Raw genomic sequence first — 24,102 nt, 5'->3', positions numbered from 1 at the left:
TCCCGACACCCTTGCAGCGGGTTGTCATCTTCATGGGGAATGCGAATTGTGCTCTGTCTACAGAACGACAACGGTCCCTTCTCATCAAAATCGACCCAAAGCTAGGGGACCTGGCTGATTCGGAGGCGGGCGCTGTCGCCCAAGGTGGCCTCTTTGGCGAGCCCTTCGTCAAGGAGCTCGGTAAATTTGTCAACACTTTCACGTCGCTAGATCGGGCTCAGTCCACCATTAAAAAAGTGTTCCCTCATGTTTTTCGCGGGGCCGGCCGAGGTAGGGGCCGCTCGGCCGGTCGCCAGCAACGCCAGAATAACCAAAGAGGCTCTCACCAGTATCCGGGACCAATCAAGGTTCTGCAACTTCTACCCCACCAGAGGGAAATGGGGTAAAGGAAGAGGATATCATGGAGGAGCTGCTGCCTGTAGCCCAGGTGAGAGTTCTCCCTTCTTCCCCTCAAGACTTGGGCGGACGCTTGGCACGGCATTTTCAGGGTTTGTTGACCATAACACGAGATGCGTAGGTACTTCAAACAGTCAGTGGTTTTCATTTAGAGTTCGAGGGGTCCCCGGTTCAACCTTGCCCCCCGCGCCCTATTCAGTTTTCCGAACACGACACTCGCCTGGTGGACAAGGAGGTCGCGTCTCTTCTCAAGATAGGCGCTGTCGCTCTTACTTCCCGTCATCCCCGGGGTTTTTTGAGCAACATTTTCTTGGTCGACAAGACAGATGGGGCAAGAGGCCGGTGATCAAACTGAGCGATTTCAATTAATGGCTAGTTTATCGCCATTTCAAAATGGAGGGGATACATCTCCTCAGGGACGTTCTCCGGCCGTTGTACTGGATGGTGAGGTTGGACCTCAAGGATGCGTACTTGGTGGTGCCCATCTTTCCGCCTCATCAGCGTTTCCTTCAGTTCCGCTGGGGAGGGCAGACGTACCAGTTCACGTCCCTCCCGTTCGGCCTGTCTTCGGCCCCTTGGTGTTTCACCAAGGTCCTCAAGCCAGTGGTAGAGTCTCTGCGGTCCAGGGGAGTGCGGATGATAGTATATCTCGACGACCTCCTGTTAATGGCGTCCTGTCCCAACCGCCTTTCTCAGCAGTTGCAGATGGCAGTTTCACTCCTGCAGGATCTAGGGTTTATAATAAACGACAAGAAGTACCTGTTGCACCCTGTGCAGAACATTACGTTCTTGGGATTCATCATAAACTCTATGGTCTCCACACTCAGTCTTTCCGACCAGGAAGGTGACCGAGATTCGTCACGAACTGCGTCGAGTACTTACCAGGCAGCGGATCTCCCTTCGGCAACTGGCTCGTGTGGTAGGCCTTCTGTCCTCTTCCATCCAGGCCATTTTTCCAGGCCCGCTCCACTACAGGGCCCTTCAACGGCTCAAGAGTTCCCTTACTCTCACAAGGTTTCTTTGTCCATCGTAGCAAGGTCCGAGATTCAGTGGTGGCTGGACCACATGGAGGCGTGGAACGGGAGGGCAATCTTCGGTTCCGCTCCAGACATGGTGATAGAGTCGGATGCCAGCCGGCTCTGTTGAGGGGCCAGATGAGGCGATCTCACTACAGGAGGGTTGTGGTCACCCGACGAACAGAGGTTACACATAAACTGTTTAGAACTGTTGGCGGGCTCCTTTGCGGTGCGTTGTTGGACGAAAGACTCAGTACAGTTGTGTGTGCTTCTGAAGATGGACAACATCTCGGCGGTCCGCTATGTGAACCATCTAGGGGCACGAAATCGAAAGCCCTGTCGGATATGGCGGCGAGTTTCTGGCAGTATTGCCTCGAGAACCAGGTCTTCATCACGACGGAGTATCTCCCGGGCAGGGACAATCTGGAAGCAATCAATCAATCAATCAATCAATCAATCAATCAATCATAACACTTGTATAGCGCGCTACTCACCCGGAAGGGTCTCAAGGCGCTTGGGGGAAGGGGTCCGCTACTGCTCGAACAGCCAGGTCTTGAGTTGTCTCCTGAAGGCGAGGTGGTCCTGGGTCAGCCGAAGGTGGATGGGGAGGGAGTTCCATGTCTTGGCCGCCTGGTAGGAGAAGGATCTGCCTCCGGCGGTGGCTCTTCGGATACATGGTACGGCGGCGAGGGCGAGGCTAGTAGACCGTAGCTGGCGGGTGGGCGTGTAGAAGGTCAGGCGGTCGTTGAGGTACTTGGGGCCCAGGTCGTTGAGAGACTTGTGTGCGTGGGTGAGGAGCCTGAACGTGATCCTCTTGTTGATGGGAAGCCAGTGCAGGTCCCTCAGGTGGCCGGAGATGTGGCTGCGTCGGGGGATGTCCAGGATGAGTCGGGCGGAGGCGTTCTGGATGCGTTGGAGTTTTTTCTGTAGCTTGGCTGTGGTTCCGGCGTAGAGGGTGTTTCCGTAGTCCAGTCGGCTGGTGACGAGGGCCTGGGTGACCGTCTGCCTGGTTTCGGTCGGGATCCATCGGAAGATCTTGCGAAGCATGCGAAGGGTGTGAAAGCATGATGAGGGGACGGCGCTGACTTGTCTGGTCATCGAGAGGGAGGAGTCCAGGATGAAGCCCAGGTTGCGTGTGTGGTCTGTTGGTTTGGGGGCGGTGCCCAGGGCTGGGGGCCACCAGGAGTCGTCCCAGGCGGAGGGTGATGGTCCCAGGATGAGGACTTCCGTCTTGTCTGAGTTCAGTTTCAGACGTCTTTCATCCCTTCTTGAAGGCTGGTTCTGGCGGTGTCGGGGTCTCTGGTGAGGAGAGGATCAGCTGGGTGTCGTCGGCGTAGGAGATGATGTTGAGGTTGTGTTGGCGTGCGATGGCAGCAAGAGGTCTCATGTAGACGTTGAAGAGGGTGGGGCTGAGTGGTGATCTTTGCGGGACGCCGCAGATGACTTCGGTGGCCTCGGATCGAAACGGGGGCAGGCGGACTCTCTGTGTTCTTCCGGCGAGGAACGAGATGATCCACTTCAGTGCCTTCTCTTGGATGCCGGTGTTGCTGAGGCGTTGGACTAGGGTGCGGTGGCAGACAGTGTCGAACGCCGCGGAGAGGTCCATGAGGATGAGTGCCGCTGTTTCCCCGTTGTCGAGCAGGGGTCGGATGTCGTCAGTGGCTGCGATGAGGGCGGTCTCGGTGCTGTGGTTGGCTCTGAAACCGGACTGCGAGGGGTCGAGGGATCCGTTCGTCTCGAGGAATGCGGCAAGCTGTCTGTTGGCGATCTTCTCGATGACTTCTCGATGACTTTGGCAGGAAAAGGGAGGAGCGAGATGGGGCGGAAGTTTTTGAGGTAGGTGGGGTCCGCTGCTGGTTTCTTCAGTAGGGCGCTGAGCTCGGCATGCTTCCAGCTCTCCGGGAAGGTGGCAGTGTTGAAGGAGGTGTTGATGACGTCCCGGAGTTGAGGTGCGATGGTGGAGTTGGCTTTGTTGAAGACGTGGTGGGGGCAGGGGTCGGTTGGAGATCCGGAGTGGATGGTGTTCATCGTGCGGGCTGTGTCTTCGGTGGTCACCGTGGTCCAGGTGCGGAGGGTGGGGGTGGGGTGCGTTGGTTCGACGGTTGGGTGCGTGGATGGTGCGTCAAAACTGTTGTGGATGTCGGCAATCTTGAGGTGGAAGAACGAGCCGAGGGAGTCGCAGAGGTCTTGTGAAGGGGTGATGTCGTTGTTGCCAGTGCTGGGGTTGGAGAACTCCTTGACGATGGTGAAGAGTTCCTTGCTGTCGTGGGCGTTGTTGTCCAGTCGCTCCTTCAGTGATTTCTTCTTGGTGGTGCGGATGAGCTGGTGGTGCTTGCGGGTGGCGTGTTTGAGGGCGTTCATGTTGTCAGTGGTGTGGTCGAGGAGCCAGGCTTTCTCGAGGGTGCGGCAGGTCTTCTTGGAGTCCTTGAGTTCGTCGGTGAACCAGGGGGCCTTCTTGCTCCTGGGTCTGCTAGGAGGGTTCTTCAGTGGTGCGAGGTCGTCGGCGCAGGTGGTCAGCCACTGCGTGAAGTTGCGGGCTGCTTCGTTGGGGTCTGATGTGCTGGCAGGTGGGTTCTGGCTGAGGGAGGTGGTGAGCTGGTCGGCGGTGATCTTGCTTCAGCTCCTGTGAGGAATCTTTTGCGGTGGTGGTGGGTTGTGGTTTTTCTGAAGCTGAAGTGGACGCAGCTGTGGTCGGTCCAGTGGAGTCCGACGGAGTGGCTGAACCTGATGTGCTTGCTGGATGAGAAGACGGGATCAAGCGTGTGGCCGGCGTAGTGGGTGGGGGTGTTGACCAGTTGCTTGAGGTTGTCCAGCAGGGCGACGGTGTTGCGGTCCTTGTTGTTCTCCAGGTGGAAGTTGAGGTCCCGTAGGAGGATGTAGTCGGCGGAGGGGAGGGTGTGTGGGCTGATGAAGTCCGTGATGTCTTGGCTGAATTGTGTGCGTGGTCCCAGGGGTCTGTAGATAAGGGTGCCTCTGAGGGTCGTCTTTGGGTCGGTGTGAATCTGGAAGTGGAGGTGCTCGGCGGCGGCGAAGGTGTCGTCGCCGAAGCAGACTTTCAGTCTCTGCATTTTCGGGATTCCAGTCTCTGGCGTCTGGACCCGTTGGTTTTTCAGAGTCTGAACGGCCCTTGGGGCCCGTTTTCAGTAGATCTCTTTGCGTCCAGGCTGGATCATACGATTCCGCGGTTCTTCAGCTGGCGGCCGGACCCTTTGGCATTGGCCACGGACGCATTGCTCCAAGAGTGGAGGGTGGAGCTAGGCTATGCGTTCCCACCCTTTGCAATGATGACAAGGATGACTGAGCAAGTTCGCGGACAAGCAGCAGAACTGGTGGTCATCACTCCGCTGTGGAGGTCCCAAGTATGGTTTCCAGTTCTTCTGGAACTTTCTTGGGATTTTCCAATCCTACTCCCCCACTTTCCCACTCTCCTGTTGAGTCCGAACGGGACTCCTCATCCGCTGGTGGCCAACAACACTATGAGACTCATGGCATGGCGGATTTCAGGAGTAGGTGGGAAGCCGCCAGCCTTTCGCGAGAAGCTGAGTCCTTTATCTCTAAGGCATGGGCGGACAGTACTGTCAAAAGATACAGATCCGCATGGAACAGATGGACCCGTTGGTGTATGCGACGGGGTCTTGATCCCCTGGTCGCGGAAGTTACTCACATCGTGAATTTCTTAGCTCAATTGGCCTCAGACGGCCTGGCGTACCGATCGGTTAATACCTTCCGGTCAGCGGTGTCCTCCGGCCATGTCCCGGTGGATGGAGCTCCTGTGGGGGAACATCCTCTGGTTTGTCGCTTGCTGCGAGGCATTCGCCTTTCCCTTCCTCCAGAGCCATGCTACTCTGCGCTGTGGGATGTTAATCAGGTTCTTAATTTGTTTCTGTCTTGGTAACAGAACAGGTACCTCTCCAGGAAGGAGCTGACAGGCCAAGTTGGCCATGCTGCTTTGCCTCATTTCTTGCAGAAGGGTGTCGGACGTTTGAGCGTTGGACGTTACTAGCAGAATTTTTACTCCAGAGGGAGTTACCTTTACTTTGCTCAGGCGCACTAAGTGTCATACCAGGTGCATTTCATATCCAGAGTTCCCGGATTCCCCGAAGCTATGTGTGGTCCGTTGCCTTAAAGCTTATGAGGATATGACAGAGGAGCTCCGCCCTTCGGGAGAAAGACAGCTCCTGATTTCAATTAGAAAGCCCTTTAGAGCTGTTTCCTCACCCACCATTGCCAGATGGGTTCGTTGGGTGATGCAGGAGGCCGGCATTAGCCTTGCTCAGTTTGGGGCTCAGTCTTCGAGAGGAGCCATGGCTTCAACAGCTTTCAGTCTAGGGGCTCGTTTGGAGGACATTCTCAATGCTGTAGACTGGTCCTCGGATTCCACGTTCACAAGGTTTTATTTCAAACCAATCTTGAACATGGCTCAGTTGGTAGTTGGCAAGCTTTGAACAAGCATAATCCTCGCCTCCAGTCTTGACATAGAATGAAAAATTTCCTAGCTAGCGTAACGGAAAGTTTTGAATTCTATTAAGGACTCGTAGGCGAGGATTATCCCGCCCTTCTCTCTTCTGGAGGAAGTCCCTCCCTTTATGACAGTAAGTAATTTGATTGCTTAAGTAAGTTGATTTCTTTAAATGTCAAAGATTGGGTTTGCACTGTTGTTTTTCAGGTGATGGATTTTCAGTGCTACTTTGGTAATTTGTTTTCCTTGTCCTCAGGCTCGGATTCCAACAAGCAGGATTCCTGAAGAGCGAGGAGATGCTGACTACGCGCTCCGAAAGAGGAAGAGGAAGAGGGAACACTGTTGAAGGACTATAGAGGCCTGTCTTGGCCCTGATTGGACACTTATGATGTTCTGCAATTGGCTGTTGCCATCTGTTTTGTTTGACTACCCTTTCCCCATTGTGGCATGGGAAATGTAGTCTTCTTATATCTTGGCTGCTGTTCAATAAAGTGGAGAAAGAAGGCATAATCCTCGCCTCCGAGTCCTTAATAGAATTGAAACTTTCCGTTACTCTAGCTAGGAAATTTTTCATTGTGTTTAGGAATACAAACCCTGGGGTGGTTGTCTGTTGTTCCTTGCAGGCCACCATCCTTGTGTTTGCAGTGAGTCATGGGGGTTGCAAATCGCAATCATGCCTAATTAATATTCACTAGACAGCTTGTTCTGCTGCTCCTCTGTCCCTCCTAGGCTGGACATTTTGTGATGAGATCTATTAGTACATAGGTCACTTTGTAAAATTTTATATGATCATGAAAAGTTGATGCATATTTTGTAACCACTTTTTAATACCAGTCTTTTGTTCATCTGGCCCATAGTTCTGTCAATGCTGGATGCATGGCCGGGCCTTTTCAGTGCTGCTTGCAAGTCTGGAACTTGTAGGCTCCAGTAACTCTATGTGCACCCACGTTCTACTCTTCACAAATGCAGCTTGTCTGCCACATACTGCAATCATGTTGTGTTTTAAAAAAAAAACTTTTTCCTTTACGTTCTCAAAACAATCAATGATATAGCATATTAGCAAAGAAAGAGACAGGAGTATATCATCATTTATCTCTGGTGATTTAGTGGAAGAAAGTACTGTAGTCATGGTACTTCAGGGGTGTTTCCCTGATAGGTGGGAACTCACTCCATTTCAAAGGTTGTCAAATAGAACCACACCCTCTGCTAGTGCATAGTACTCCAGGCCAAAGTCAACCACGCCAATCAAAAACACCAAAAGAGTGGAGTCACAGATCATTGCACATGGAGAAAGTAAGAGGGAACAATGTGCAGTGCGCCCATACCGGTCAACTTTTTAGTTCTGTACAGAAATGCTGAAGATTAAATGTATGTGAAGCTTGCATCAATCTGTCCCTGTGTTTCCTTATCCCTAACCCTGGCCGTCGGTGTAAGCTTGCTTGAGTCTAACTGCATGACTGTTGTATGTGTGGTCTCTGAGAGCGAGAGCCTCTGTGTGTTACCCTGTCTCAACAGTTGACTGCATATTTGATGGGTTGTATGCAGGAGTTCCTCTTGGCTTGTGTTCATTAGGATCTAAGAATATACATAAATCTTTTGGGTCATTCCACTACTGTAAATGGATTTCATTCTCTTGTGAATATAATTTCCCCGCTATCGGCCTGTACTTCAAACCTGTCACTATGCGCAGTCATGCAGACCAAGTTGATAGGATTACTGTTATTGATATGTGGTCTATAAAATAAATTAGGAACACCTGGTAAAACATGTTGTAAAAAAATGTTGTGCGCTTGACACTGGACTGCTGGCTGCATGCCTATTACCAGTGAACTTGCTTTTCTTCCCGTACTCCTCCTACGTTTTGGCTAGACACCATAAGCGAGAAATTCACAAGGCATTCAAATGCACGCCTTTCATGCCATTCTCTTTGTACTCATTAATAATTCTTATTAATGTCCAGTCAGGGCTATTACTTAAAGATCTAAAAGAAATAACACTTTGATTAACACATTACAATTATCTCACTAGAGTTTGAGCCAGATTAAAGTCTTCACCGATTAGTTTGCACTGCTGTCTAGGGGATTTTGTTTCTGGAGAACTCCTTTCATAGAAAATTGTGGGCCAGAGTTTTCTTTCATATGCGCTTTCCGCTCCATGTTTATTTCCAGGTCTGCACCCTGGCTGAAGTGGCGATGATGATAATTGGATTGTGTGCCTTGTGCTCTTGGACCATTCTATTCTGTATTCCTATTTGTCTCATGTTTTTTCTTTCTTCTTGCATTTGCGCTCGCATTAAGTGGTAAATTGCCCTTGCTCTTCTCCCTGTATGGTAGATTCCCCTTGCTCTTCTCAGTGTACCTACCTATCCTTTACTTTGCATTTTTATGCTTTTTTTTGCGGTTCCATTATCTGCCTGTCATGCCCCTGGACCTCTATGTCTTCCTCTTTTCTTTCGTTCTATCAAATTTATTTCTCCTTTTGTACCGTCTCTTCCCCTCATACCTTATTGTGTCTTTCCTTTCTCTCATACATCAACTCTGGGTAGTTCCCAAATGAATACCCGCCACCTGTCATATGTAGTAGCCCCTGTCACTAGTTTAAATGCATCCCATTCTGTCATCCTCATGGAGGCAGTGTCATGGTTCTCCACAAAGTAATGGCGGATATGGGTGACCTGTTCCTTCCGGAAGACTGGATCATCAAGACAATCGTGTTGGAGTCTCCAGGTCTCCAGGTAGGTATCAGTGGTCATGGGGATGCCCAACGAATTCCTATATAGTGAGTATCGTGATCTGAGATCACACAACCTAAATAATCTGAGTGGTGTAGGAGAGGAGCTAGTGAGGTCGAGCATAGCAAGTTGTCTAGGCGTGTATGAAGCCTGTGCATTACGGAATAAAACAAGTAAAGTTTGTAAGTGGGTTTATGTCCACCAAACTACCAAGCCAATTCTTTTACTGGAAAGGAAACAAGCTTCCGGGGACCGGTTTCTGGCATTACAGCCGTCTTCGGCCCGGCTTGCTTATATCCTGATGGTGCAGTGAGCAAGGGACTCACATCTGAGCATACGCTTCCACGCTAATGGAATTGGCTTGGTAGTTTGGTCTGCCCTGTTCCCATGATACACTGGGCCAGGGACAGACTAATTTGCATGTAGCCAGGTTCTGAGCTGGGATGGTGCAGTGAGCTAAAAAACGGTGATGGATCAAGCCTTGATCTGTTGACTGGGTACGAGTGTTCTGCTTAATTCAGATACTCTGTCCATCACCACCCACCTTTTCTGAATCGTATTGTCCACCATAAGCGTGGAAGGGTATGCTCAGACATGAGTCCCTTGTTTAATGTACCATCAGGATTCAAGCAAGCCAGGCCGAAGACGGCTGTAATGCCAGAAACCGGTCCCCGGAAGCTTGTTTCCTTTCCAGTAAAAGAATTGGCTTGGTAGTTTGGTCTGCCCTGTTCCCATGATGCACTGGGCCAGGGACAGACTAATTTGCATGTAGCCAGGTTCTGAGCTGGGATGGTGCAGTGAGCTAAAAAACGGTGATGGATCAAGCCCTGATCTGTTGACTGGGTACGAGTGTTCTGCTTCATTCAGATACTCTGTCCATCACCACCCCCCTTTTCTGAATCGTTTTGTCCACCATAAGCGTCGAAGGGTATGCTCAGACATGAGTCCCTTGCTCACTGCACCATCAGGATTCAAGCAAGCCGGGCCGAAGACGGCTGTAATGCCAGAAACCGGTCCCCGGAAGCTTGTTTCCTTTCCAGTAAAAGAATTGGCTTGGTAGTTTGGTCTGCCCTGTTCCCATGATGCACTGGGCCAGGGACAGACTAATTTGCATGTAGCCAGGTTCTGAGCTGGGATGGTGCAGTGAGCTAAAAAACGGTGATGGATCAAGCCCTGATCTGTTGACTGGGTGCGAGTGTTCTGCTTAATTCAGATACTCTGTCCATCACCACCCCCCTTTTCTGAATTATTTTGTCCACCATAAGCGTGAAAGGGTATGCTCAGACATGAGTCCCTTGCTCACTGCACCATCAGGATTCAAGCAAGCCGGGCCGAAGGCGGCTGTAATGCCAGAAACCGGTCCCCGGAAGCTTGTTTCCGTTCCAGTAAAAGAATTGGCTTGGTAGTTTGGTCTGCCCTGTTCCCATGATGCACTGGGCAAGGGACAGACTAATTTGCATGTAGCCAGGTTCTGAGCTGGGATGGTGCAGTGAGCTAAAAAACGATGATGGATCAAGCCCTGATCTGTTGACTGGGTACGAGTGTTCTGCTTAATTCAGATACTCTGTCCATCACCACCCCCCTTTTCTGAATTGTTTTGTCCACCATATGCGCGGAAGGGTATGCTCATACATGAGTCCCTTGCTCACTGCACCATCAGGATTCAAGCAAGCCGGGCTGAAGACGGCTGTAATGCCAGAAACCGGTCCCCGGAAGCTTGTTTCCTTTCCAGTAAAAGAATTGGCTTGGTAGTTTGGTCTGCCCTGTTCCCATGATGCACTGGGCCAGGGACAGACTAATTTGCTTGTATCCAGGTTCTGAGCGGGGATGGTGCAGTGAGCTAAAAACAGTGATGGATCAAGCCCTGATCTGTTGACTGGGTACGAGTGTTCTGCTTCATTCAGATACTCTGTCCATCACCACCCCCCTTTTCTGAATCGTTTTGTCCACCATAAGCGTGGAAGGGTATGCTCAGACATGAGTCCCTTGCTCACTGCACCATCAGGATTCAAGCAAGCCGGGCCGAAGACGGCTGTAATGCCAGAAACCGGTCCCCGGAAGCTTGTTTCCTTTCCAGTAAAAGAATTGGCTTGGTAGTTTGGTCTGCCCTGTTCCCATGATGCACTGGGCCAGGGACAGACTAATTTGCATGTAGCCAGGTTCTGAGCTGGGATGGTGCAGTGAGCTAAAAAACGGTGATGGATCAAGCCCTGATCTGTTGACTGGGTGCGAGTGTTCTGCTTAATTCAGATACTCTGTCCATCACCACCCCCCTTTTCTGAATCATTTTGTCCACCATAAGCGTGAAAGGGTATGCTCAGACATGAGTCCCTTGCTCACTGCACCATCAGGATTCAAGCAAGCCGGGCCGAAGACGGCTGTAATGCCAGAAACCGGTCCCCGGAAGCTTGTTTCCTTTCCAATAAAAGAATTGGCTTGGTAGTTTGGTCTGCCCTGTTCCCATGATGCACTGGGCCAGGGACAGACTAATTTGCATGTAGCCAGGTTCTGAGCTGGGATGGTGCAGTGAGCTAAAAAACGGTGATGGATCAAGCCCTGATCTGTTGACTGGGTACGAGTGTTCTGCTTAGTTCAGATACTCTGTCCATCACCACCCCCATTTTCTGAATCGTTTTGTCCACCATAAGCGTGGAAGGGTATGCTCAGACATGAGTCCCTTGCTCACTGCACCATCAGGATTCAAGCAAGCCGGGCCGAAGACGGCTGTAATGCCAGAAACCGGTCCCCGGAAGCTTGTTTCCTTTCCAGTAAAAGAATTGGCTTGGTAGTTTGGTCTGCCCTGTTCCCATGATGCACTGGGCCAGGGACAGACTAATTTGCATGTATCCAGGTTCTGAGCTGGGATGGTGCAGTGAGCTAAAAAACGGTAATGGATCAAGCCCTGATCTGTTGACTGGGTACGAGTGTTCTGCTTAATTCAGATACTCTGTCCATCACCACCCCCCTTTTCTGAATTGTTTTGTCCACCATAAGCGTGGAAGGGTATGCTCAGACATGAGTCCCTTGCTCATTGCACCATCAGGATTCAAGCAAGCCGGGCTGAAGACGGCTGTAATGCCAGAAACCGGTCCCCGGAAGCTTGTTTCCTTTCCAGTAAAAGAATTGGCTTGGTAGTTTGGTCTGCCCTGTTCCCATGATGCACTGGGCCAGGGACAGACTAATTTGCTTGTATCCAGGTTCTGAGCGGGGATGGTGCAGTGAGCTAAAAACGGTGATGGATCAAGCCCTGAACTGTTGACTGGGTACGAGTGTTCTGCTTAATTCAGATACTCTGTCCATCACCACCCCCCTTTTCTGAATCGTTTTGTCCACCATAAGCGTGGAAGGGTATGCTCAGACATGAGTACCTTGCTCACTGCACCATCAGGATTCAAGCAAGCCGGGCCGAAGACGGCTGTAATGCCAGAAACCGGTCCCCGGAAGCTTGTTTTCTTTCCAGTAAAAGAATTGGCTTGGTAGTTTGGTCTGCCCTGTTCCCATGATGCACTGGGCCAGGGACAGACTAATTTGCATGTAGCCAGGTTCTGAGCTGGGATGGTGCAGTGAGCTAAAAAACGGTGATGGATCAAGCCCTGATCTGTTGACTGGGTACGAGTGTTCTGCTTAATTCAGATACTCTGTCTATCACCACCCCCCTTTTCTGAATCGTTTTGTCCACCATAAGCGTGAAAGGGTATGCTCAGACATGAGTCCCTTGCTCACTGCACCATCAGGATTCAAGCAAGCCGGGCCGAAGACGGCTGTAATGCCAGAAACCGGTCCCCGGAAGCTTGTTTCCTTTCCAGTAAAAGAATTGGCTTGGTAGTTTGGTCTGCCCTGTTCCCATGATGCACTGGGCCAGGGACAGACTAATTTGCATGTATCCAGGTTCTGAGCTGGGATCGTGCAGTGAGCTAAAAAACGGTGATGGATCAAGCCCTGATCTGTTGACTGGGTACAAGTGTTCTGCTTAATTCAGATACTCTGTCCATCACCACCCCCCTTTTCTGAATCGTTTTGTCCAACATAAGCGTGGAAGGGTATGCTCAGACATGAGTCCCTTGCTCACTGCACCATCAGGATTCAAGCAAGCCGGGCCGAAGACGGCTGTAATGCCAGAAACTGGTCCCCGGAAGCTTGTTTCCTTTCCAGTAAAAGAATTGGCTTGGTAGTTTGGTCTGCCCTGCTCCCATGATGCACTGGGCCAGGGACAGACTAATTTGCATGTAGCCAGGTTCTGAGCTGGGATGGTGCAGTGAGCTAAAAAACTGTGATGGATCAAGCCCTGATCTGTTGACTGGGTACGAGTGTTCTGCTTAATTCAGATACTCTGTCCATCACCACCCCGTTTTCTGAATCGAGGTAAAGGGTAAGGGAAATGACCTAGAATGAGCCAAAGTGTTTCATACAAAAAGCCAAAATGATCTGGTACTAGGGCACTCACATATAATGTGCGTTATATCACAGCCGGAAGCAGTACATCTCTAACACAAGGAATGCGAAAGTAACTTAACATGATGTAATTTGACCGGAGACCAGTGCCATTCATGGAGAATTTTAAAAATACAAAATTTAAGGCGAGCTTCTCGAACACCCTTATGTAAGCCTTCCAGAATGAGATCCCATTGAGTATCTGAGCAAGTCAAAGAGAGGCGTGTTTGCCATTTCAATTGAAGAGCTTTCGAAAGGGGTTGCGAAAATAGAGGGTGCAGAAAAGTCTTATAAAGACCAGAAGTGACACCCTTAAAAGTTCCCCCATAAATTAAGATAAGATAAAATTGGAGAAGCGGACAACAATTCAGGTGGGGAACTTAGATGTTTTGTGATAGCTTGCTGAAGATGAGAATATTTACAAGATTGTGTTGCGGTAGATGAAATTCCTCACTTAGTTGAGAAAAGGATTTAAAAGTGTCACCATGGAAAAATTGTTCCAAGGCATGCATACCAGCTTCCTGCCATAGAGGCCAGGATACAGTTCGACCTCGAACCCGAATAGCCGAATTAGACCATATAGGAGCATTAAAGTGAAGCCGCGAGTTAGATTTAAGGAGACGATGACTTCTTTGCCAAGACTTAAACATGGCAGACAAGATAGGATTTTTGGGGTCAAGAGAACTGGAACCCTTGCCATATAAAAGGGATAAACCAGGACCAGAAGCCAATAAATGGCGTTCAAGCGGCACCCATTGAGGGATGTCTTTAGATTTAGGTAAAAAGAAAGAAAGATGGGAAAGATGTAGGGCAAGGTAATAGTGCTCGATAGAGGGAAGACCCAAACCTCCCTGCAATTGATGGGATTTTTATTTTGCAAAGGTGAGACTCGGTTAAGCTGTACCCCATATAAAAAGTTTAAGTTTTGAATCAATGGACCGAAGAGTAGCCAGAGGAATAGTCAAAGGGAGCATACCCAGAACATAAAGAAAACGCGGTAAGGTGACCATCTTAATCGCCTGAACCCGTCCCCAAAGAGATAAACCCAGGGACTTCCATTTATCGAAGTCCCTTTGCATTTGCGCAATCAAGGGAGTTAAATTGTCCGTGACCACGTTATCCAATCCCCTATTGAGGAGTATTCCTAAGTATTTAAGCCGACAAGGTTGCCAATGAAACGGAAAACCAGAAATTGCATCCTTTGTAGTACCAAGGGACATAGGTAAAGCTTCGCTCTTGTCCCAGTTTATCTTATAACTAGAAAAAGAAGAAAAACCATCAATGATCCGGTGGAGCGCAGGGAGAGATCGCGGCAGATTAGTAAGTGTAAGAAGAATATCGTTCGCGTATAAATAAATTGTTGAATGCCCAATTGGAAGAGGAACACCCACTACAGCAGCCGATTGACGAATTGCAGCAGCCAGAGGTTCCATAGCCAAAAGGAAGAGAAGAGGGGAGAGTGGACAACCTTGACGGGTACCCCGCCGAATAGGAAATGGAGTAGAGCTAAAATCTCCACAGTTAACTTGGGCAGATGGGCTATCATAAAGTAGTCGTACTTTGGCTATGAACTGATCACCTAGTCCAAATTTTTGCTTTATGGTAAAAAGATATTCCCTCTCAATACGATCAAATGCTTTCTCAGCATCTAAAGAAAGAAGAAGGGCATCATCTGCATGATGTTTAGCGGACCACAGGGCATGGGAGAGAGTACGTAAATGATTGTGGGAGGAACGATGGGAAACAAAACCTACTTGGGAGTTATGGATTAAGGAAGGCAAAACCTTGCGGAGTCGTGATGCTAGAATGCTGGCAAGAAGCTTAACATCAGAATTTAAAAGAGATATAGGACGATAACTACTACACAATAGAGGATCCTTTTCAGGTTTTGGCAAGACTGCTATGATGGCTTTGTTAGAGATAGAACCAAGAGAAGACTCCTCCACTGCTTTCTCAAAGGCAGCACGAAGAGTATCAAGCATACTCTGACCAGTCCATTTAAAAAATTCAGGAGGGAAAACATCATCTCCCGGAGCTTTATGGTACGGTAAGGGAGATATAGCTGAAGAAATTTCCTCCTTCGTGATAGTTCCCTCAAGTAGAGCCCTGCCATCATCGGAGAGCCGTGGAATATGAACTTCATCGAAAAACTGATCCTGTTTCAAATCCCCGGAGGAACATTTCAGTTCACTACCGCAATCCTCACTTGTTTCAAGCTTTTCAATTAATCTGTTCTGTCTGCTACCTCTTGGGCTGCTATCAATCCACTGGGTCTTGATCGACAGCTTCTGCGAGTGGTCCAATGACCTTTCGCATGCCGATCTATCTGCAGTACTGCTGTGCTTTTGTTGTCATCGACCGATTCATTAGCCGCTTTTGAGTCAGTTAAAAAAATGAGAGATCTGACCCCAGCCAGATCCTTCAGTTTAGCTATGAAAAAGGCCATGTACCGTAGCCTTGCAGCCTCCTCTTCACTTGCAGAAATCATTGTAGGCATTCTGGACAGCCATTGTGTAGTTCGCTAATAGTGCACCTAGGCATTGCAATGGGCCCCCATTACCTGGCACAGCGCAAAAAGATGCGCAGTCCCAGTAATGCAGGAGCTTAGCTAGGATTGGCTGTTGTCTGGCCCCAGAAGAGTCGCCCGGACCAGTTCCTGGTGCACCCTGTGAATTGCAAAAACATGTGTAACAAGCCGTTTTGCTTCCACGACCTTCATAATTCAATTCTCCAAAGGTTGCACCTCCTAACGTTTCCTTCTGCTTCTTCCACCCTATTTCCCAGGTGCCTTTCCATTTTCTGTAGATTTAGAACCCGGGCTTCATCGGTCATCTTAGTTTCGGTATCCAAGACTTTGTTAGATTGTGCTGATTCGCTGTCAGTATATTGACTTAATCTGTAATGGTGTCTGTCTACTGTTCTATCGCTGACTTGACTTCTTTACTAGCCAATAGTATAGTGTCAAATGTGTTGTCTTGCTATTATGTCAAGTGTAGTGATGGGAGCTTCTGTCTTCTCCCAGTTGCCGGGCTTTGTTTCTATTGTGGTCCCTAATGGGGTTGTCTGATGCACCCTGGTGTGTGTCTCCACAGGTCTGGACCTTCTCATAGTAAGTCGCTACTAAGGGTTATTGCTTACTTACCTTGTTGTGGAAAACAACACCGGCATCTAGCTAGTTGATTGCTTTGCCCACTGTATACGGAGTAGGACCAGAAATAGCTCTCTCACCAAAAAAATACAAGGACTTTGCATGTCTTCCACCTATGCAGCTCTGGTTCCATTATTGGGAAATTGTATTAAACATAGTGGGTATGGTAACAACAGATGTGTGTCACCCTTGTGAATGCAGTAAGCCTCAGGCCAGTGTCTTGTCTACCCCCGCTCAGCTTGCACCCTCTAGGCAACTGTCCTTGATCTTCATGGCAAGGGTGTCCCTCAATCCAGCCGCCATTGCAATGGAAGCCCTACCTACATCAGTATTTCCAAAGTGGGGCGAAGTTGAGGAGAGGCATGGACCTGGCTGCATCTCCATAAGTTGTGCATCCCTGCCGCCGACAGCCTTGTCAGTCTGCCGTCGCACAATATTCTGGGATGAGTGAGACCAGCAGTGCCTGCAGGCTGAGATGACTCCTAGTAAGTCTATTACCTACCTGCTGTTGTCCTCCTGTTTTCCCTTAGGTTAATAACAACTACTTTATAAAGTTATGGGCCCAAATCTGCGTCTATAACTCCATCCAGCCGTGAGCATAAGGCTCATTGACGAAGAAGGGTAAGTGAATGTGCTTACCTACACTACATGTGGAATGCCCATAACTCTTTGGCCTTCCATTCCTTCAGTACTAACGAAGGCCAGAAGACCTATAGGGGCAATTTGCACGGCTGAAACATGTCAACCTCACCACTAGGTGTTGTGGACCAGTTACAACTGAAAACGGTCGTCTTTCATTTAACCTTATTCCTTTCCTTGTTGATTTTGTTTAATAATGTTTACGAAGCAGGACATGAGATAATATTAACTTTTCACTCCTTTAAAAACCCATACAGTCTCCCTCCTGGTGGAGGGCAATGGAGTCACTTGGTAGAATGGAATACTCAAGTGACTGACCCAATGATGACACTATCCACCAAGCCACACGCGCGGAGATGAAATATATACCGCAAACTGAGAAAGTGTGTTTGAGGGTCTCAAAAACAATCTCTTTGAGACTCTGGCTAACTGACATGATTCATTCCCTCCCCTTGTGATTATTACTTTGTTGCATTTTTGGAAGCTGAATTAATCACTCCTTTGAATCCTTTGTGCTTCCCAATACTTTTTCACGAGAATGGCTGCTCTCCCACTAATGTCTGTGTTGATACTGAAAGTGTTCAGCACCGTGAATCAGCCTCCCATAGCCATGACTGTACAAGGGTGTCATCTTGCTGCAGGATCCTGTCTTAGAATGACAGCCAGTGTAGGTGCTCAGCAAGGTGACTTCCCCACTCCAGGCCGGGTCACCCATTCCCCCACAGTAAGGTTAAAATGTTAATATTCTTCAGCGTTCTCAGCTACATCAAGCTTCATATTCTTTAGCGTTCTCAGCTACAGCAAGCGGCAATTGTTTTGCAGTAATGAACTAGTCAGGGAAAGGGGGGTGGCCAGAAGGATAAAAGACAACCTGTAAATCGTGGCGACTCCAGCTGTCTACACGTACCCAATGCTGTGTCCTGTTTTTATCTTGTCGTCCTTTTGCTTGGACCACTGCAGGGTGTAGGGGAGATGCTACACAACAATCTACATCTTACTTTTAAGTTCAGGTTTTGACAGTCCAGCTCTCACACTGACCCACTGCTAATAATATATACAAAGTGGGTTTTGATCCATCACTTAAAACCGTTGGCTTTCTTTAACCCTCCTCTGTCAGATACTGGCATGAGACCTCATCTTGTCTTAGCCAAGTGGAGTATTCATCTTTCACCAAATGCTATTGACTGTTCAAATGCATTAGCTTAATAAACCCATACTAATGCTTATTAAAATATATGGGCCCCCTTTTGGTGAGATCTGTTCTGAGGTAGTAAACCCCCTCATTCCTCTTTAACCTGTTGAAAAAAATATGCCATCTGCTTGATATTAAGTGACAGAGGCTGAGTGATGGAGCCAACTTCTAAACAAAAACAGCGTGGTGTGGCCAGCCATATAAATGTAGGTGTACGGGTTCATAATGAGTAAGAGACACTATTAGAGACCTTTTAATTTGACCGTTACACTGATGAAATAGAAAGGGCAGTAATTTGCGGTCAGGAATCATTTTAGCCAAAGGTGTTTCACTTTGCATTTTGATTAAACTGCTGAGAGGCCCGTGGAAGTTGCGTACACTATTCTCATTCTGAGAAATGGTATCAGATCCTACTCTTTTCTGTGAGATTAATACTGACTGCAGAAGGTGGTTTGGTTGCCTTGGTTTGTGGCAGGCATTTGCTAATACATGTTTTGACACAGGAAGATAACTGATCAGATGACAACCCCATCCTAAAATCAGAGCCCATATACTGAGTTGATAACTGCAGATTGGTTTCTGGGGACCTAAAGTACTAGGAGTATCCCTCCTGACGATGCATGCTAGGCACCTTCTACGAGAGGTGGATCCCATGAACCAACTACAAGACATTTGCCTTTGGATACCCTAGTGAGCTAAATAGTGAAACCCATAGTATGCTACAATATTTGGCTATACATTATAATGAAAGATAAATCTGGGGGGTCTACTCAAGCCAAAAGAAACCTAATTGAACTCACAAGATTAACCTTGAGACTTCGAAACATACTAGAGCGGACACAATGATGGAGATGCCCATACACAAGCAGATATATTTAAGGCAACAGTTGACTGTAGAACAGCTATTCCACATAAAATTGACTCTCACATGGAAATGCTGTTTCTGGAGGAAGAAAGTGGGAGATTAGAGAGTCTGCAGGGACAGTTATATGCATGACAACACTCTGATTGGATGGACTGTTTCTTCAGTTTTTTTTCCCAATGTCTCATTGGAAATGTAGTTTGTTGGTTATGAAATGTTGCTTTTCAAAGGCTGCTGTTAATAAAAAGTGAAGAAGGAAAAGCCTAATCCTCTCCTCCGGGTCCTGCTAAGGAAAAAAACTCGCAGTTTGATTACCAAAGAATTTCACACTGCTTGCCCAATCACAATTCTACTCTTTTGAAGCCTTCGAGAGGTACAGCCATGCATTGGGGTTAAATCGGCTGCTGTTTTTTCTTGCCCAGTGTAGAGAAGGTTGAGTAAATGTCATCACAGCCCCAGAGGAAGCAAAGGACTGGATAGACAGATACGGGAATCCCTGATGCCCCCAGAGCTGTAGCCAACGGGCACAATAAACTCGATTTAAGCCCAACTTGGGGAGAGGGGAATTCTGTGAACTCTAGGTTCTCACCTGGCCTGGACTACCACTAGGTTACTAGTGACTGAATATTACAATTCGAACATTGAACACCATAGGACGTAAGTTCAGATGTACTGCTTTGATGTGGCTGGCAGTGAGATAATTTGAATGCACCCCTTCGCCATCAACCCATAATTGTCCTGAGGGTATAACAGTGATGAATATGGAGCTTCACACAATGACGTGGGCCCCAAGATGTGCCAGAAGTATATGCTCTGTTGATGTTTTACGGGTTTGGTCATCATGGTAGTTTTGAGAAATTAATCCGTAGAGTTGAGAGAATGTTTGTATTTGTGGAACCCTGTGAATTAAAATGCTCTCATATTCAACACAGGTTTGAAGTGCACTACTTCATGGTTAGGAAGGAGCTGTTTCGATGTTCTGGGTTGTTACTTGGTCGATGTTTGGGAGATCCCTAAAGTTTGTTTGAAGTTGCGGTGACAAAGACAGTGTTTCAAAATAATTGGCTAACATGTATGGTTTCTCTTCCTTAATGGCTGGAAGGGTGAGTGTCATAACAGAGAGTGTACAAAGCATTATAATTAGGAAAAGTGACAGTGCGCCTATTTGCTTGAAAACACAACACAAGAAGTGGATACAGCTTTTCTCCAATAGACTCATTTGAATAGGCTGCAATATAATAAATTGGTGTTAAATGGTGAGCGGAGCTGTATTACTCCTCATTGGCTAGAGGGGCTTTTTGTGTGTATAGCTGCATGGAGTCCCCTAGAGAAAGTCCCAGTGCTCCAAGATCCAGAAGGTAAATATGGTTTAGGGGACATTAAATAGTAAAGAGCTGTTCCTTTCTAATATCTGTGACCTAACTTTCCTGTTGTATTTTTTTTCTAAATACCAATATACATTTTAACTCTGTGCCGGACACTTGGATGCTTTGATCGAGTGACTTTAACTGTGTACTGTCTGGAGAGACAGACCTATCACCTCCAATAATAGGTTTGCTGCCCAACTGAAAGAGATGACTAACAGATGTGACCTCTTGGATATGTGGCAGGAACCACATCCCTATGATGAATTATTTCCACTTTTCTTGACAACCCTCACGATTTACATAGCAGGAATGATTAAATGTTTATAATTGCCATTATTGCAGATAGATGTTCAGATTCTTATAAACGTGTTGGAATACTGTTGGACCAGTCACTCCATTGCCTGTTATATACAGGACAAAACGTTAGACTTGAATGTTTTGAACTTGAACATGGATGGAATCCTTACAAGATGCAGCCATTTGCAATGACATAGGTAAAATACTAAAAGGCCAGTTCTAAAATAACTGGGTTGTAGCTTCTACTAAAGCAACAGAATTGGGAGCAGTAACGTTGTTGGTGGTGACAGGGGCATGAATTGGGAAGTTATGTGGGGCAAGTCAGCCACTAGGTGCCAACATAAAAAAATAAATGCAGAAGACACAGTGACTTCTTTGAAAAGAAGATGTGCGTAAACTGGAGCTCGGAGAGATGTTACTGGACAGTAAACTAATTTATAATGATTTAATTGAGATCTTGTAAATTTTCATATACAACATGCAGACAGAAATTATACGTTCGATCGGGAACGGTGTTAAATATGCGCTTTTAGAGGGTGACAAAGAGGCAACCTACCCTGCAAATACTTCATCATAATGGTGAACTAGAATTGACAGAAATGAAAATTCATATACTTTTCTGTCAACATATGGGAATATTTTACTTAAAGGCTGAAGCCACAGACCTGCACCTTATCCATGTGTGCCTTCTAGGCATGAAACTACCACAGTTGTCAGAGGAACACAGGGGTCTGATGGATCCTGTTGTCAAAGGAAGAGTTTAAATCCATGCTGTGACTATTGTAACATGAGATGGTCCGACCCGGATAGATGGATTACAGAGTTTTACCAGGCATTTTCTGGAGTGCTAATGGACAGGCTAGCAAGGGGATTGTAAGGAGCTCTTTGGGGGATTTGGGGCGGGTACATAGTCCCTCAGTTTAAGAAAGGCTTTAATTGCTATGGTCTCCAAACCAATGAGGGCTCCGGTGGATTTTAAATCATACAGGCAACTAATAGTGATCCCAGTCGATACTAAAGTCTTCAATAGCAAGCCAGATACTTGGGTGTGATAACAGAGTTAGGATATCCAGGTCAATCAGGGTTTATCCTGCAGATCAGATCATGCATGATCTGCGAAGACTGATGTATGTGCAGTATTTCCGAGACATGACTAATGGAGACTACGTAGTGGCTTCCCTAGATATCGAGAGGACATTTAACACAGTAGGCGCGAAATGTGTTCCATGCCCTCTTCTCTAATAGAAAATGTTTCTCCATTCATCATTCCTAGCATGGGTCAAAATTAGCACGATCATATCCAATAGCTTCACCCTGGAGGAAGGCTCCCGACAAGAATGCCGTTGTCACTCATCCTGTCCACTCTTGTGATGGAAACTCTGGCCTATAAAATCGAAGTGAGATTGAAATAATGCAGAGATTAAGATAACCGCCACACAACATGTTATTTCACAGTATGCTGATGACACTTTTCTTAAGGTACACTATTGTCTCGCTTAGAAATCCTAATTGACTACGGCAGACTGCGTGATCTTTGTACAAACTGATCCAAGCCTAGACTTTTTTATTTGGGGGAGTTAGTCTGAGATGAAGAGGTCAGCATCCCTGATACTTGGGAATAGGAATGACACATAACTGAGAAAATTACATCAAACTAAATGAGGATTATGTTCTAGCCGTAGCACAAGAATCAGTCCTTCTGGTCCGAATTACCCCTTTCCATGGTCAACAGAATAGTGTTATAAAAGAGGGTGGTGTTGCCCCGATATCTGCCTTTCCGGGGAATTGTGCATGATCCCCAAGAGAGTCTCGGAGAGCTGGATAGTATACCCACATCTCTTTTATAGGCAGTAACCAGCTCTAGAATAAGAACTTTTAAATTGTTGCACAACATGGTGGATTAGGAGCACTAGATAGAGAATGCTCTTACCTGACATCTGTTACAGCATCTTTCGGAATGTCTCTCGGAGACCACAGAAGGGAGCATATACTATCAAAGGGTTGCCTTTGAAACCTAGAATTCCGGTTTCTGTTTCTCCCATGATAGGTGGAGGTCTTTTACTTTTCTCTTATGGCATGATTATGAGATTGCATGTTTAGATGTGTCCTAAAGACATAGTTCAGCTTTGGGGACTCTGAGAGCTTAAAAGGCTTATTTCATGCCTAAAGCATAAGGATGGTCGGATATGGGTACAATACAAAGGAAGGCTTATATGAGGAAACTACAGCTATAGGTTCTTTTTTTTAGTGTAAGACACATTACAGGGAACAGTTCCCTGGTAAGCCACTGGAATCAATCACAATATTTTAGTTGGTAACAAATCCAGGAGGGCTGCCCGTTTTCTGCTACATGGCACCTTGCAACAGGGAAATGGCCTTTACAATGCGTCTCAAACCACGCAGTGCCTTTACAACGCAGTCGAACCACAAATGTGCCTTAACAATGCATTCCTTAACCACACAAGTCGTTACAATGACTTGCCTTAGGGAAAGCGTTGTTTGACGGATGTTGGGCTTTAAGTCTAACACTTTCCCTACTGTTGCGCAGACTAGTTATAATACTAAATTGTACTGTTCCAAAGTCCAGCGCTTTCCCTAAGGAGATTGTTGTAATGATGCTTGCTAAAGGAATGTGTTGTAAAGATGCATTTGTGGTTCGGACCCGGTTGTAAATGCATACGCGGTAAATGCATGCGTGTTGCGAACATACAACCAACAGGAACTGCAGGTCAAGACTGAGTGGGGCAGAAACTGTACTGCAGTGCTTACAGATCGCAAACAAAACAGGATAATGGCACATGTCCTGAAAGCTTTGAGTTACCCACATTTCTGTCTCAAACTTTAAATATCTTAATAGGATATATCTTAAACCGGCACAAAATATGCCCCATTAGCTGTGTAAAATGTAAGAGATGTTGATCAAATGGTGCTGATCTACTTCATATGGCTTGAATGCGTAGGACCATACAAATATTCTGGAAAACTGTGGTTGTATAACAAAGAGCTTTGGGTAACATGACTAATCTTGAGATTAAACATTGTGTGTTGGGCTTAAACCCCTGTCCAAAGAAGAATCGCATGCAATTTCATTTTACAGCATTGAGGCTAATCTTGGCTTAATGATGCATAGCAGGTCACTGGAAACAGGATAGATGTAAATTGTTCAAATTATGTCACAAGGATATAAGTGAGTGAATGGTGGTGGAAGAAATAATTCATGTTTGCAGTTTGAACTGATCTTAAACTAGAAGATGGTCAGGACAGACCGAGATATACAAAGAAATACGAATACAGACTAACTTGGATGAAATTTTTAAAAGATACTGACCCATCCTGCCAAAGGGAAACGGAAGAAGAACCAGAAGGTGGACTATCTTTGGTATTTGATTTACTGGCTAAAGGGACGCCAATAATATGAATTTTAAGCTTTAGGCTACTTAATTGCACAGAGCATATGCACTTTATTAAACAATTGGTCCTTGGGCTAAACACATGCTGCTAAAAGGTGAGGGCCACTGAACCGAAGAACTAATAGGATAGAACTCTGGCGATACTGTCTGCATG

General features: G+C 47.1%; 1 protein-coding gene across 2 annotated transcripts in view; it reads left to right on the top strand.

Annotated features, from left to right (window-relative positions):
• TTC19 (tetratricopeptide repeat domain 19) overlaps positions 1-24,102 on the top strand; it is a 162,044-nt gene that overhangs the window by 57,822 nt on the left and 80,120 nt on the right. The gene's annotated exons all lie outside the window — the stretch shown is intronic.

This window comes from Lissotriton vulgaris, chromosome 2_1, assembly GCF_964263255.1.
Source record: "Lissotriton vulgaris chromosome 2_1, aLisVul1.2, whole genome shotgun sequence".
In the NCBI taxonomy this organism is placed as follows: Eukaryota; Metazoa; Chordata; class Amphibia; order Caudata; family Salamandridae; genus Lissotriton; species Lissotriton vulgaris.
The sequence above is the reverse complement of the archived record's forward strand: the minus strand, read 5'-3'. Positions and strand labels throughout refer to the sequence as shown.